The sequence below is a fragment of the Populus euphratica genome, unplaced genomic scaffold (assembly GCF_000495115.2).
Source record: "Populus euphratica unplaced genomic scaffold, PopEup_1.0 scaffold555.1, whole genome shotgun sequence".
Lineage (NCBI taxonomy): Eukaryota > Viridiplantae > Streptophyta > Magnoliopsida > Malpighiales > Salicaceae > Populus > Populus euphratica.
This window is the reverse complement of record NW_011500432.1, coordinates 30,585-47,383: the sequence shown is the minus strand read 5'-3', so window position 1 is coordinate 47,383 and position 16,799 is coordinate 30,585. Positions and strand designations below refer to the sequence as shown.

Here is a 16,799-nt window from a genome sequence, read left to right as displayed (position 1 = left end):
GTTATTTCAGGTGATATCTTCTATGGTTTTGTCAGTGTTCGTTATTTCAGGTGATATCTTCTATACTCTATCTTTCTACCTTAGAACATTGAGGACAATGTCTCGTTTTGGTTGGGGGGAGAGGGTAGTAGTTGATAAAAAAAATAAAAAAAATTTTGTTTTTCATTTCATAAAGCATGTGCATAATTGTTGTTACTAGGATGGCAGAGTAAAGGAGCTCTTTTGTTAAAGTGACTCTTGAGACGCATCTTAGTAACCATTCTTAACAAGGTCTATTATAATACTTCCTGAAATATTCAGATTTACAAACTCTCGCATTGTTATCACTTAATTCTGTTCACATACTTATTTAACATGTATTCTTAAACCTTAATTTACACACACACACTTTAACATATGATTGTGGGTTGCATATTGGATTATTACATTATTTAAGTTCTTTTTTTAAAGGTAACAACTAAGGGAAAGGGATTGTATATAATAAAAAAAAAACATGAAATGATGATAATAAAAATGTAGATAAGTTTGGTTTCGTAGCCTCCCTAACCTAAGCAATTAAGCTCGAAGGGGTGTTTTAACAGCTAATACCCTAAAATCAACTGACTTGGGAGCTATTGGCCCAACGCTTGTTACATGGGTTGAGGAGAAAAGCTTAAGGGAATCAAACATTGCACTATCTATATATCAGTATCTACGACCCGAGTTACTAAGCTCGTAGGGGTGTCTTAACACCTAATGCCCTAAGACCAACTGGTCTGGGAGTCATTAGCCGAAAGCTCGTTACATGGGTTAAAGATGCATGATGTTTTTAAAGTATATGTATATAGAGTTAAAAAAAAAAAAGACAAAAATAGTAATCCCAACCCAAGGAAGTTAACCTTAAACATTAGAACAAAAATTTTGTTTTCTTCCAAGAAAAGCCCCATAATTATGTGTTGATACATTGAGCACAAAAGAAAGGTTTATTAATATCTTGTTAAGAGGTATTGAGCAGATATATAAATTTAATAAGAGTTTGTTTATCTGGATGGATTAATAGAGTTTGTTTATCTGGATAGATTAATGGAAGTTAAATGATGAATACCTTGCTTTGTGAAATTTGCAAATTTGTTTTCTATTTTAACGCTTTGATTACTAGGGACTAGTAATAAGCTGGTTGGGGGGTGTGATTAGTACTTAAAAGTGCATTTTTATCATGGTTTTATATCATCATTTTGCACTTGAAGTATCAATAACTCCTTAACTAAAATATGTTTTATAATAATGTATCTAATAATATAAGATACCTATAATTTGTGGTAAATGTCTATTTTTAATGCAGGCCTATCACATAAATGAAAGGAATGATTGATGTTTGATACTATGGACTTTAATGTTTGATACTAACATGTTTTATATTTGTTATCTTGTTCACTCTTTAATACTTTGCTTGTTAAATGACTAATCTTGATTTATGTTGTATAACACTTGGTACAACAAATGCTTGGCACTTTTATAGCCCATAATGAATGGTATAACCGACACCTGAGCTATCAAAGGAACTTGATTTGTTGCTAACATAAGTTATAATCATGAATGCTTGACGAGATTTACAAGTACTAGCATTAATCGAATAAGATGACTAATGTAATTATGTTAACAATCTATAATCTGATTGGAACCTCCTTTGTGTGTGGTTTCCAATTCAATAATAAGAGTTTATACTATACTTGTTTGACATACCATTAGTGGAACCGCTAACCTTGACATTTGTTATTATTATTGTTTAATCCTTACATTAATTTTCCATCTCCAAGTTCTCATCATCTTCTTCTTCTTCTCTTTCTTTATTATTATTATTATTATTATTATTATTATTATTATTACTACTAGTATTATTATTATTATTATTATTATTATTATTATTATTATTATTATTATAGTTATTATAGTTATTATTGTTATTGTCATTGTTGTTATTATTGTTGTTACTATTATTATTGTTATTGTCATTGTTGTTATTATTGTTGTTACTATTATTATTGTTGTTGTACTATTGTCGTTTATAATTTGTACAATTAACCTCCCTGTGGTTCGACCCCGGTCTTGCCGGGTTATTTATTACTTCGACACTCCTGCACTTGGGAGAAGACATCAATCTTTTCGTCGTGTCAAGTTTTTAGCGTCGTTGCCGGGGAGGTAAGTTTTGTATAAATTATAATATTTATTTTCTTTTCTTTTTCTTTTCACTTTTCTTGTATATAACTTTGTTTTTTGTCTCTTATTTCTTCTTCTTTTGTTTTCTTTTTTTTCATTTATTCTATTCCTACACGTGCGTGAGAGTGTGGTCACATACATCAAGTGGTAGACTTTGTAGGGTATCCTCATCATTTTCAGAAAATATGGCCGAAGAAGATAATCAATCACTTCATAATGAAAATAATGAGAATAACCGTGCTAGAACACTTAAAGACCACATGAATCCGTGAGAATAACCGTGCTAGAACACTTAGAGACCACATGAATCCCACAAGAACAAGTGCACCATCATGCATAGTTTTTCCTCCCGATGCATCTCATTTTAATTTTAAACCAGGTATTATTCAACTTTTACCTTCTTTTCATGGTTTAGAATTGGAAAATCCATACTTGCATTTAAGGGAATTTGAAGAGGTCTGCAACACATATAATAATTTAAATTGTAGCATGAACACCATCAGATTAAAGCTTTTTCCTTTTTCATTAAAAGATAAAGCTAAAACATGGCTACAAAATTTAAGACCAGGATCCATTCGTGCTTGGGATGAAATGCAACAACAATTTTTAAAGAAGTTTTTCCCATCTCATAGAACAAACTCTTTCAAGAGACAAATCACCACTTTCACTCAAAAACTAGGAGAAACATTTTACCAATGTTGGGATAGGTATCGAGACTTGCTTAGTACTTGCCCTCATTATGGTTTTGAAACATAGAGATTGGTTTCACATTTCTATGAAGGGTTAACACCTAAAGATAGGCAAATGGTTGAATTGATGTGCAATGGAACTTTTGAAGATAAAGACCCTGATGAAGTAATGGAGTACTTAGACTTGTTAGCTGAAAATGCTCAAAATTGGGACACCGCGGGTACTTGTGAGGCACCAAGTAAAACTCAACCTCATACATCTAATGGAGGTATGTACAACCTTAGGGAAGATCATGACCTTCAAGCCAAGTTTGCATCTTTAGCTAGAAAAGTCGAGGCACTAGAATTGAAAAAGAGTGGTCAATTAAAGTCTGTTGAAAACATTGTGTGTCAAATCTGTGAAACAAATGAACACTCAACCAACGATTGTCCAACCTTGCCTTCTTTTAAGGAATGTCTCCATGAACAAGCCCATGCTTTAAACAGTTTCCAAAGGCCCAACCACAACCCATACTCCCAAACATACAACCCTGGTTGGAGAAATCACCTAAATTTCAGTTGGAAGAGTGAGAACAATGCACAAACTTCTTAACCACCGTTTCAAGCACACCACAATTTCCAAAATTCTCATGGATATGCACCTACTTATGACCACCGTTTCAAGCACACCATAATTTCCAAAATTCTCATGGATATGCACCTCCTTATGCTCCACCTCCTAGAAGAAATCTTGAGGAAACATTGCATGCATTCATTGAAAAGCAAGAGACAATCAATACTCAACTTGCTCAAAACATGACAGATTTTAAAGATACTCTTGCTAAATTAACATCTGCTCTTAGTTTCCAAGAGAAAGGTAAGTTTCCATCTCAAACACAACAAAATCCCAAAGGGCAATACAATGCAAATGCAAGTAGTTCCGGAAGCCAACATATGGATCAAGTCAAATCAGTCACTACTCTGCGCAGTGGTAAGGTTATTAAAAAACCCTCTCTTGAACCTTATGAGAAAGATGATGAGTCAATCTCTGAGGGTAAGGAAGGGGATGAATCTGAAAATTGCAAAGAAACGACTGATTCACCGCCAGCACTTCCATTTCCTCAAGCCATGACCAAATAAAGGAAAGTGAATCACAACTCTGAAATCTTTGAAACTTTCAAACAGGTAAGGATCAATATACCTTTGCTATCCTATTAAACAGGTTCCTTCCTATGCTAAATTTTTTAAAGATCTCTGCACTGTGAAGAGGAAACTGAATGTGAAAAAGAAAGCCTTTCTAGCCGAACAAGTAAGTGCTATTCTTCAAAACAATAATGCTTTGAAATATAAAGACCCTGGTTGTCCTATAATTTCTTGCTTTATTGGAGAGCATAAAATTGAAAGAGCCTTACTTGACCTTGGTGCTAGTGTGAATTTACTTCCATATTCAGTTTTTCAGAGTCTCAATCTAGGTGAGTTAATTGAAGATGTAGATAAGTTTGGTTTCGTAGCCTCCCTAACCTAAGCAATTAAGCCCGAAGGGGTGTTTTAACACCTAATACCCTAAAATCAACTGACTTGGGAGCTATTGGCCCAACGCTTGTTACATGGGTTGAGGAGAAAAGCTTAAGTGAATCAAACATTGCACTATCTATATATCAGTATCTGCGACCCGAGTTACTAAGCTCGTAGGGGTGTCTTAACACCTAATGCCCTAAGACCAACTGGTCTGAGACTCATTAGCCGAAAGCTCGTTACATGGGTTAAAGATGCATGATGTTTTTAAAGTATATGTATATAGAGTTAAAAAAAAAAAGACAAAAATAGTAATCCCAACCCAAGGAAGTTAACCTTAAACATTAGAACAAAAATTTTGTTTTCTTCCAAGAAAAGCCCCATAATTATGTGTTGATACATTGAGCACAAAAGAAAGGTTTATTAATATCTTGTTAAGAGGTATTGAGTAGATATATAAATTTAATGAGAGTTTGTTTATCTGGATGGATTAATGTGAGAGTTTGTTTATCTGGATAGATTAATGGAAGTTAAATGATGAATACCTTGCTTTGTGAAATTTGCAAATTTGTTTTCTATTTTAACGCTTTGATTACTAGGGACTAGTAATAAGCTGGTTGGGGGGTGTGATTAGTACTTAAAAGTGCATTTTTATCATGGTTTTATATCATCATTTTGCACTTGAAGTATCAATAACTCCTTAACTAAAATATGTTTTATAATAATGTATCTAATAATATAAGATACCTATAATTTGTGGTAAATGTCTATTTTTAATGCAGTCCTATCACATAAATGAAAGGATTGATTGATGACTTGAAGAACTTAAATTGCAAGGATAAAGAGATGGCCAAACTTAGACAAGAGATGTCGGTGCAATCCAAACCGGAACACTATTCGGTAATTGGGTCATCTCTGGAGCTATATATCTCAGATTTAGGTCCAATTTATATGGTTGGAAAGGTAAGACATAGGCCTACAACTTTCATATCGAGCCCAAAATCTAAAAAGGCCATTATCAAGTCCAAATTATAACAACAACAAAGAAGCCCGAATCTGTCTTCCAGCCCGAGCACTGTTCGGTATTTTGGCCATATCTGGAGTTCTAGAAGTCCAAATGAGCTGAAGTTTTTACACCAGAAAGCTGAGACAATTGCCTACAACTTTCATGTTTGCAACTGGCTCTAATTTTGACGTTATCAATGACGTTTTGGGCAGACAAGAGAAGATAAGGATTGTCACCAAGTCAACAGTTGGCCACCCACTTATCAATTAGTCATCAAATCAATAGTTCCCAATTTTGGCCTATAAAAGGAGGCATTTGCCATGAATTTAGGCATCTTGGTTTCGAGATCAAGATCATGCTCTTCCTTTCTCTCTTTGTATTTTTTGTAATGTTTATGCTTTGCTTTCATTAATATTAAGTTTATGCCTTTCATTTCCTTTCCTTTACTTAGTTAACTTTTATGTTCTTATTTTGTTTATCTATTTTGCTTTCTTTCATTATGTCTAGCTAAGTTAGTTATGTCAAGGTGAAAAGGTTACACTAATGGTGTGAGAATAAGTATAATGTAAACTTAATATGGACTTTAATGTTTGATACTAACATGTTTTATATTTGTTATCTTGTTCACTCTTTAATACTTTGCTTGTTAAATGATTAATCTTGATTTATGTTGTATAACACTTGGTACAACAAATGCTTGGCACTTTCATAGCCTATAATGTATGGTATAACCGACACCTGAGTTATGAAAGGAACTTGATTTGTTGTTAACATAAGTTATAATCATGAATGCTTGACGAGATTTACAAGTATTAGCATTAATTGAATAAGATGACTAATGTAATCATGTTAACAATATATAATCTGATTGGAACCTCCTTTATGCGTGGTTTCCAATTCAATAATAAGAGTTTATACTATACTTGTTTGATATACCATTAGTGGAACCTCTAACCTTGACATTTGTTATTATTATTGTTTAATCCTTACATTAATTTTCCATCTTCAAGTTCTCATCATCTTCTTCTTCTTCTCTTTCTTTATTATTATTATTATTATTACTACTACTAATATTACTACTACTACTACTACTACTACTACTACTATTATTATTATTATTATTGCTGTTGTTGTTGTTGTTGTTGTTGTTGTATTACTGTTATTTATAATTTGTACAATTAACCTCCCTATGGTTCGACCCCGGTCTTGCCGGGTTATTTATTACTTCGACACTCCTGCACTTGGGAGAAGACATCAACCTTTTAGTCGTGTCAAGGTTCCAATCAGATTATAGATTGTTAACATAATTACATTAGTCATCTTATTCAATTAATGCTAATACTTGTAAATCTCGTCAAGCATTCATGATTATAACTTATGTTAACAACAAATCAAGTTTCTTTCATAGCTCAGGTGTCGGTTATACCATACATTATGGGCTATGAAAGTGCCAAGCATTTGTTGTACCAAGTGTTATACAACATAAATCAAGATTAGTCATTCAACAAGCAAAGTATTAAAGAGTGAACAAGATAACAAATATAAAACATGTTAGTATCAAACATTAAAGTCCATATTAAGTTTACACTATACTTATTCTTACACCATTAAAGTAACCTTTTCACCTTGACATAATAAACTTAGCTAGACATAATGAAAGAAAGAAAAATAGATAAACAAAATAAGAACATAAAAGTTAACTAAGTAAAGGAAAGGAAATGAAAGGCATAAACTTGATATTAATGAAAGCAAAGCATAAACATTACAAAAATACAAAGAAAGAAAGTCAATTAGTCATCAAATCAATAGTTCCCATTTTTTGCCTATAAAAGGAGGCATTTGCCAGGCATTTAGGCATCTTGGTCTCCAGATCAAGATCATGCTCTTGCTTTCTCTCTTTGTATTTTTTGTAATATTTATGTTTTGCTTTCATTAATATCAAGTTTATGCCTTTCATTTCCTTTCATCTACTTAGTTAACTTTTATCTTATTTATGTTCTTATTTTTTTATTTATTTTTCTTTCTTTTATTATGTCTAGCTAAGTTTATTATGTTAAGGTGAAAAGGTTACACTAATGTGTAAGAATAAGTATAGTGTAAACTCAATATGGACTTTAATGTTTGATACTAACATGTTTTGTATTTGTTATCTTGTTCACTCTTTAATACTTTGCTTGTTAAATGACTAATCTTGATTTATGTTGTATAACACTTGGTAGAACAAATGCTTGGCACTTTCATAGTTCATATTGTATGCTTTAACCCACACCTGAGCTATGAAAGAAACTTGATTTGTTGTTAACATAAATTATAATCATGAATGCTTGACGAGATTTACAAGTATTAGCATTAATTGAATAAGATGACTAATGTAATCATGTTAACAATCTATAATCTGATTGGAACCTCCTTTGTGTGTGGTTTCCAATTAACTAATAAGAGTTTATACTATACTTGTTTGACATACCATTAGTGGATCCTCTAACCTTGACATTTATTGTTATCGTTGTTAAATCTTTACATTAATATTCCATCGCAAAGTTCTCATCATCTGGTGTATACCTCTTTTGAACTGAGTGTAGGAGTTTAGCTCATGCTTGCTGGAAGATTGACAAAAGTAGAGAAATAAATATTTTTTTTTTTGAAAACCCTGTTTGAGTTGATTTCTGCTCTCTTTATCCTTCCCCTTTGCTGCCAAAATCATCAAGTTTTCTTAGATTGATTAGGAGTCTTCATAATGCTAAATTCTTTCCTTCTTTATCTGGTCTTTAAGGCTAGATAAATCCCTTAGAATTTGCATAAGAAAAAAAAACTAGTTTTGCTGTTGTCGTAATTTTTTGTTCCAATTTAGGCTCTGATTCTGACTTGGTTTCATATGATATCTGACCATCCTAGCTATATTATGTCACTCATTACATGTTGAAAAATTGACCAACACCTTTATGAGGTCCTAGGGATCACTATTCTTAGGGCAGACTCTCAATCAGATTTAAATGCTCAACATTGTCAGATCAAAAACCTTTTCAACCAACTAGATTCCTACCAGATTTTGTTATTTAAAAATATTTTATCTTACTTTGAATCCTTCATCAAAGTTGTAGTCTAGGACACATTGATAAATTTAGGATTTTTTGAATCGCTTGATTTTGATATCAAAAGCTCATAATATTTCTATTTGAATATCTAATGTGAAAGTAGAGAATTCTGTCGCGAGAAGGATCCTAACTCGAGTTTTGCACTAAAAAACTATATTTACATCACAAATTTTGTTGTTCTTTGTTTTTAGGTCATACTCTCAGTCATATTAGGATGCTCAGCGTTGTTAATTTCTGAATCAGGTCAAGAGATCTTTTTGACTAACTAGGTTACGGTCAGATTTTGCTAGTCAAAATTAACTTATCTCATTTTTTATCCTTCATGAAAATTATAGCTTTACAAGTTTAAATGAATTTGGGCTTTTGAATCAATTGATTTTGATACCAAAAGCTCATGACATGCCCGTTTGAATATCCAACATGAAAGTAGAGATTATGCCACAAGAAGGATTCTGACCCAAGTTTTGCACTAAAGACTCTATTTCCATCATAATTTTTGTTGGTTTTTGTTCTTAGGTTATATTTTCATTCATATCGGGATGCTCAACATTATTAGTTTCTAAATTAGATCAAAAGACCTTTTTTGACCAACCAGATTAATGTCAGTTTCTGTTCTCTAAAATGATTTTATCTCACTTTGTATCCTTCATTAAAGTTGTAATCCTAGACAAGTAAATGAATTTGGTCTTTTTGAATTACTTGATTTCAATATCAAAAGCTCAAGATATTCCCATTTGATTATTTAATGCAAAAGGATGTCACTGTCAAAAGCAAAAAAAACATAGAGGTAGGGGCGTGAACTCAACCAGCATAACACATTTTCATTGTCATCTCCACAAAGAGCATCAACAGAAGGGAAAAGAAAGGAAAGGAGATCATCAACCAGTGTGGCCATCATTTTCACTGTCCGTAGAAGCAGTGACCACCAGTTATGCATAAAAGCTACAATACAGTTGTCTTCATCCATCTCAGTTAGCTAAGAGGGAGAGAAAGAAAATGCAAAAACAAGACAGAAAAAGAGGAGAGAACAAGGGGAATGAAGATACAAAAGAAGAACCCACGAATGAAAGTAGTGGAAGGCAAAAAAGGCCTGATTGGTAGCAAACCAGGTAAGCTATCTATTATCCCCAGCTTCTACATAGTTTTTGCATGCATCCTTAATGCATTTGTTACTGTTCAAGTGAAATTTAATTCACTGAATGCAATTGCATGCGTGAGAGGAAACTCATGCATGCCTTTGTGCCCAGCCGGGTCATTGGACCTAGCCCACTGAAAAAGCAAGTAATATCATTGTTTTTTTTATGTATTTATTGTGTTTTTTTTTTGTATTTTTATATTGTAAAAAAAAATATGAATCTTGTATATAGAATACTCGGCTTTTGACGCAACGTCACAAATATACATACATACATATATATATATATATATATATATATATAATGTTTTTATGCATACAGCCAATACCCTAACACGTTTTGAATGTTCTTTTTATATAAAAAAAATATCAAAAGTTTCAAAAATATATTTTCGCATGGATTTCTTAAACACAATAAAAAATATTTCTAGCATTTCTAAATTTTATAACATTTTTGTAAAACTCCAAAAGGTGTTGGATAATATTCCAAAAAATATAACAATCTTATGTTTTTAGGGGAATTCATCTATTATTCACTGTTAATGTTTGAATAAAAAAATCCCTAAAGGATGAATAGCCAAAATATTATTAGCAATAATTTGTTATTATTTGCTGTTAATGTTTGGATAAAGAAACGCAAGTGCACCACACACATCCTTGAAAGAAGCCTCAATTATAATTAAGGACATTTTAATTTTTGTCTCCATGGTTTACGAGCTGTGAAAGCATGAAACATTAAGGCAAAAGGACGTTTTTAAAGAACTATGAATTTCCTTACATTTCTAAATTTTTGTCCCTCCTCATTGCGACTTACAAGTCATGAACTCTTGAAATACTAAGGAAAAAAATGAGCTTTTAAAGCACATCGAATCTATTTGGATTTCTATCTTAATATATTTAGTTTGAATCAAACCTAGAAAAACAGATGGGATTAGAAAACACCAACACTATAGTAATTATAAAGCAAACCAAACACCAAGCAGCTTACCTTAAGTAGGGCATAAGGGGTGCTAGTATCTTTCCTTTACGCAACAAATCCCTTATCTTAGAATCTCTGAAAGACCAGCTAGGGTTCCTAGTGACCATAATTAACATGACTAAAAGATTGATGTCTTCTCCCAAGTGCAGTAGTGTTGAAGTAATAAATAACCCAGCAAGACCAAGGTCGAACCATAGGGAGGTTAATTATACAAATTATAAATAACAATAATATAACAACAATAATATAACAACAATAATAATAACAACAACAACAATAATAATAGTAATAACAATAACAATTATAATAATAATAACAATAATAATAATAATAAAGAAAAAGATGGAGAAGAAGAAGAAGAAAATGAGAACTTTGAGATGGAATATTAATGTAAGGTTTAAACAATGATAATAACAAATGTCAAGGTTAGAGGAATGGTATGCATAACAAGTATAGTATAAACTCTTATTACTCAATTGGAAACCACACACAAAGAAGGTTTCAATTTGATTATAGATTGTTAACATGATTACATTAGTCATCTTATTCGATTAATACTAATACTTGTAAATCTCGTCAAGCATTCATGATTATAACTTATGTTAACAACAAATCAAGTTCCTTTCATAGCTCAGGTGTCGGTTATACCGTACAATATGAGCTATAAAAGTGCCAAGCATTTGTTATACCAAGTGTTATACAACATAAATCAAAATTAGTCATTTAACAAGCAAAGGATTAAAGAGTGAACAAGATAACAAATAGAAAACATGTTAGCATCAAACATTTAAGTCCATATTAAGTTTACACTATACTTATTCTTACACCATTAGTGTAACCTTTTCACCTTGACATAATAAACTTAGCTAGACATAATGAAAGAAAAAAAAAACAAAATAAGAACATAAATAAGATAAGAGTTAACTAAGTAAATGAAAGGAAATGGAAGGCATAAACTTGATATTAATGAAAGCAAAGCATAAACATTACAAAAAAATACAAAGAGAGAAAGGAAGAGCATGATCTTGATCTGGAAACCAAGGTGTCTAAATGCATGGAAAATGCCTCCTTTTATAGGCCAAAATTGGGAACTATTGATTTGATGACTAATTGTTGAGTGGGTAGCCAACTCTTGACTTGGTGACAATCCTTATCTTCTCTTGTCTGCCCAAAACGTCATTGATAACGTCAAAATTGGAGCCACTTGAAAACATGAAAGTTGTAGGCAATTGTCTCATCTTTCGTTTGTAAAACATTCAGCTCATTTGGACTTCTAGAACTCCAGATATGGCCAAAATACTGAACAGTGCTCGGGTTGGAGGACAGATTTGGGCTTCTTTTTTGTTGCAATAATTTGGACTTGAAAATGGCCTTTTTAGATCTTGGGCTCCATATGAAAGTTGTAGGACTATGTCTTACCTTTCCATCCATATAAAGTAGACCTAAATCTGAGATCTACAACTCTAGACCGAACAGTGTTCCGATGTCGATTGCACCGACATCTCTTTTCTAAGTTTGGCCATCTTTTTGTCCTTTCAAATTCAGTTCTTAAATTCATCAATCAATCCTTTCATTTATGTGATAGGTTTGCATTTAAAATGAACATTTACCAAAAATTAAAGGTATCTTATATTATTAGATATATTATTATAAAACATGCTTTAGTTGAGTTATTGATACTTCAAGTGTAAAATGATGACATAAAACCTTAATAAAAAATGCACTTTTAAGTACTAATCAATAATACTAGGTGGTGACTCCTTTATCTATAAATCAAAAACAAAGACCCCAAAATCAATCGAGGGTTGCCACATTGATAATAGAAATAAATTATGGAATTAACTAGGAAGTATAGGTGCTATTCACCTACCTGCAATAGAAGCTCTACTCGTGCTCCCCTGCTACTACTACACTACGCTTGTGGTCCCTTCTGCAATTCATAGGTTTATCTTATAAATTTTCCTCACTCAAGTATATGTTTTATTATAACCATATCAATAACCAATAAGTCTTTCTTTCAGTCATTTCTTAATATTTTATGTTTTTCTCATTTCACCCATTAATATTGTCATATTTTGTCCAACCATAATTATATATGTGTGTGTGTGTGTGTAATTACCATTTTTGTTTAAATCCCGAAATGTCATTGTCTAGACATTGAACTGTTACTATCTAGATACTAAACTGTTACTGTCTCGTTTTTGAACTATTATTGTCTTGGTTTTTTAAAATGTTATTGTCTTATTTTTGAACTGTTACTGTCTAGATATTGAATTGTTGCTCTTCAACCTCTCCTCAGATTTTTAACTATATCTACAGTTATAGAACTCCAATTCGAGCGAGATTAGTCTTGTTGGAAAGCTAAGACATAAGGCTACATGTTCTCTAAGGAAGGAAAACCCAATTCTACCTCTAAGACAGTCACAACTTCTTATCAATGAACCAGACCTACTACCCTATAGGGTCTGTCATGATCCAGTCTCGGTTGTTGACCCATAGCTGGAGTTCTATAATTCCAAATTGAGTAAGACCAATTTTATTAGTTAGCCAACATTCGAACCTACAATTTCTATGAGAAGCCTGATCCTAATTCCTTCATCCTCCAACCCGAAATCTCTTTGAAAGTTAAGAGATGAAATTATCCAGATTCGTCAATCTTTCCATTTACATACAACACATGAAGTTCTTTAATTTAGCAACTCATGCTTTTTCCTCAATTCAAGTCTAAGAACTCAAATCTATAAATTAACATCCAAGCATCAATTTATAATTGACTTGAAATGACTCATAAGAGTAGGTTTAGAATACCTTACCCGATACGAATCAAGGTTTCAATCCCTCCTTTTCTTTCTAATGATAGTTGGCCCTCCCTTCTTCTTATCTTGTTTAATTTTTCTTGTTAATCCCTTTCCCACTAGCATTTATTTTACCTATAACCCTTAATCTTGGATGGGTTTTTGAAATTTTGGTGTTTCTCTCTTGATTTGTTTTATAAAAACTCCCTCTTTTCTTTCTTTATGTTATCTGCAGATCTGTTTTTGGTGAGAAAAGGAGTACTTATGCTCTATAATTATTCTTATTTGCATTTAGGCCCTATTTTCTTTAAGTGTATTTGCATTGCCCCTACTTCTTTATAGTTTAGTTTATTTCCTTTAATTTAATCTAGCCTCGATTTTATTTTTCTCAGGATTTACAATCACCGTGACGCTGCACTCCACTTGTGAGGGTGCAACAGTCCTCGTCAAAAGAAAGATAAGTTTCCATCTCAACCATAAAAAAACCCAAGGGGTAATATAATTCAAGTGCTAGTAGTTCAGGAAACCAGCATGTAGATCAAGTCAGATTAGTTGTCACTCTTTGCAGTAGTAAGGTAATTGAAAAGCCCACTTTTGAACCTTGTGAGAAAGATGATGAGTCAATCTCTAAGAGTAAAAAAGGGGTTAAATTTGAACATTGCAAAGAAAAGACTAATTCCCCGCCAGCTCTTCCATTCCTTCATGCCATGACCAAACAAAGAAAAGTCAATCATAACTCCAAAATCTTTGAAACTTTCAAATAGGTAAGGATCAATATACCTTTATTGGATGCTATTAAACAAGTACCTTCTTAGGCTAAATTTTTGAAAGATCTATGTACAGTAAAGAGAAAATTGAATGTGAAAAAAAGAAAGCCTTTTTAGCCAAACAAGTGTCATTCTTCAGAAAAATAATGCTTTGAAATATAAAGACTCTGGCTGTCCTATAATTTCTTACTTTATTAGAGAACATAAAATTGAAAGAGCTTTACTTGATTTTGGAGCTAGTGTGAATTTACTTCCATATTCAGTTTTTCAAAGTCTCAATCTAAGTGAGTTAAAACCAACTTATATAACTATTTTACTTGCCGATAGATCTATAAAAGTGCCTAAAGAAATAGTTGAAGATGTATTAATACATGTCGATAAATTTATTTATCCTGTGGATTTTATTGTCATGGACATATAACCTGTTAAAGCATGTAATTCATTTCTTGTTATTTTAGGACATTCATTTCTTGCAACTTCTAATGCATCAATTAATTGTAGAAATGGACTAATAAAGATATCATATGGAAACATGACATTAAAGATGAATATTTTCAACATTTGCAAGCAACCTAGAGATAATAATGATTTACAAGAAGTAGATCTTATTGAAGAATTAATTTATGATCAACTTAAATCTACTTTGAGTAAAATTTAGTTTAATGAATATGTAGATTTGTAAATGATTTATTCTCAAGAAAGGCACAAAAAATGTTTATACGACTCTTTTATCAAGATTAACAATAGATTCAATGTTTATACATTAATCAATTATTACTTTCCTGGTGAATCATTGCTTTCTCTTAATTCAATGCCTTGGTTTGCTAAAAATATTAATTTTTTTGCTTCATGATTTTTGCCAGCTCATTAGAGTACCAAAGACAAAGGAAAGTTTTTGAACGATGTGAAGAACTTTTATTAGGATGACCCTTATTCAAATATTATCTTGATCAAATATTTTGAAGATGCATTTTGGACAATAAGGTAAGTAGTGTCATTAAACTTTGTTATTCTGAGGCATGTAGGAGTCATATGACAGTAAAAATCTTACAATATGGATTCTATTGGCCCATCATGTTCAAAGACACACATGTGTTTTGTAAAGTTTGTGAAAATTGTTAAAAGTTGGGATTTATTTCAAAACATAAGGAATCTTTAAATAATCTTCTATTGACTTTTGAGACATATCTTGGTGGAGATGTACATGTGCAACTCATGATTTTTAACCCTATTTTCATAAAGAACATGCTCATTATAATCTTAGGAATCTGACTAATAAAAGACCATGTTTGCTAGTTTTTTAAAAAACTAGATAGGAAGCTTATCTAAGTTACTAAGCTCGTAGGGGTATCTCAACACCTAATGTCGTAAGACCAATTGGTCTGGGAGTCTAATTAGTACTTAAAACTGCACTTTTATTAAGGTTTTATATCATCATTGATTGATACTTAAAAGTGTATTTTAATCAAGGTTTTATATCATCATTTTGCACTTGAAGTATCAATAACTTCTTAACTAAAGCATGTTTTATAATAATATATCTAATAATATAAGATACCTTTAATTTATGGTAAATGTTCATTTTAAATGCAGGCCTATCACATAAATGAAAGGATTGATTGATGAATTTAAGAACTGAAATTGAAAGGACAAAGAGATGGCCAAACTTAGAAAAGAGATGTCGGTGCAGTCCAAACCGAAACACTATTCAGTAATTGGATCATATCTAAAGCTGTAGATCTCATATTTAGGTCTACTTTATATGGATGGAAAGGTAAGACATAGGCCTACAACGTTTATAGGAGCCCAAGATCTAAAAAAGCCATTTTCAAGTTCAAATTAGAGCAACAATAAAGAAGCCTGAATCTGTCCTCCAGCCCGAGCACTGTTCAGTATTTTGGCCATATCTGGAGTTCTAGAAGTCAAAATAATCTGAAGTTTTCACATAAGAAAGCTGAGACAATGTCCTACAACTTTCATGTTTCAAGTGGTTCCAATTTTTACGTTATCAATGATGTTTTGGGAAGACAAAAGAAGATAAGGATTGTCACCAAGTCAAGAGTTGGCCACCTACTCATCAATTAGTCATCAAATCAATAATTCCTAATTTTGGCCTATAAAAGGAGGCATTTGCCATGCATTTAGGCATCTTGGTTTCCATATCAAGATCATGCTCTTACTTTCTCTCTTTGTATTTTTTGTAATGTTGATGCTTTGCTTTCATTAATATCAAGTTTATGCCTTTCATTTCCTTTCATTTACTTAGTTAACTTTTATCTTATTTTGTTTATTTATTTTTCTTTCTTTCATTATGTCTAGCTAAGTTTATTATGTCAAGGTGAGAAGGTTACACTAATGGTATAAGAATAAGTATAGTGTAAACTTAATATGGACTTTAATGTTTGATACTAACATGTTTTGTATTTATTGTCTTGTTCACTCTTTAATACTTTGCTTGTTAAATGCCTAATCTTGATTTATGTTGTATAACACTTGGTACAACAAATGCTTGACACTTTCATAGTTCATACTATATGGTATAATCGACACCTAAGCTATGAAAGGAACTTGATTTGTTCTTAACATAAGTTATAATCATGAATGCTTGACGAGATTTACAATTAACATAAGTTATAATCATGA

At 31.8% G+C, this 16,799-nt stretch overlaps 1 long non-coding RNA gene across 1 annotated transcript in view; it reads right to left on the bottom strand.

Annotated features, from left to right (window-relative positions):
* Positions 1-9,953: 9,953 nt before the first annotated feature.
* LOC105114641 (uncharacterized) overlaps positions 9,954-16,799 on the bottom strand; it is an 8,916-nt gene continuing 2,070 nt past the window's right edge. The window contains exons 2-3 of the long non-coding RNA XR_840176.1: positions 11,725-11,730; positions 9,954-9,964 (exon numbers count right to left, since the gene is read on the bottom strand). This is a non-coding gene — a long non-coding RNA (uncharacterized LOC105114641). The remainder of the gene's footprint in view (positions 9,965-11,724; positions 11,731-16,799) is intronic.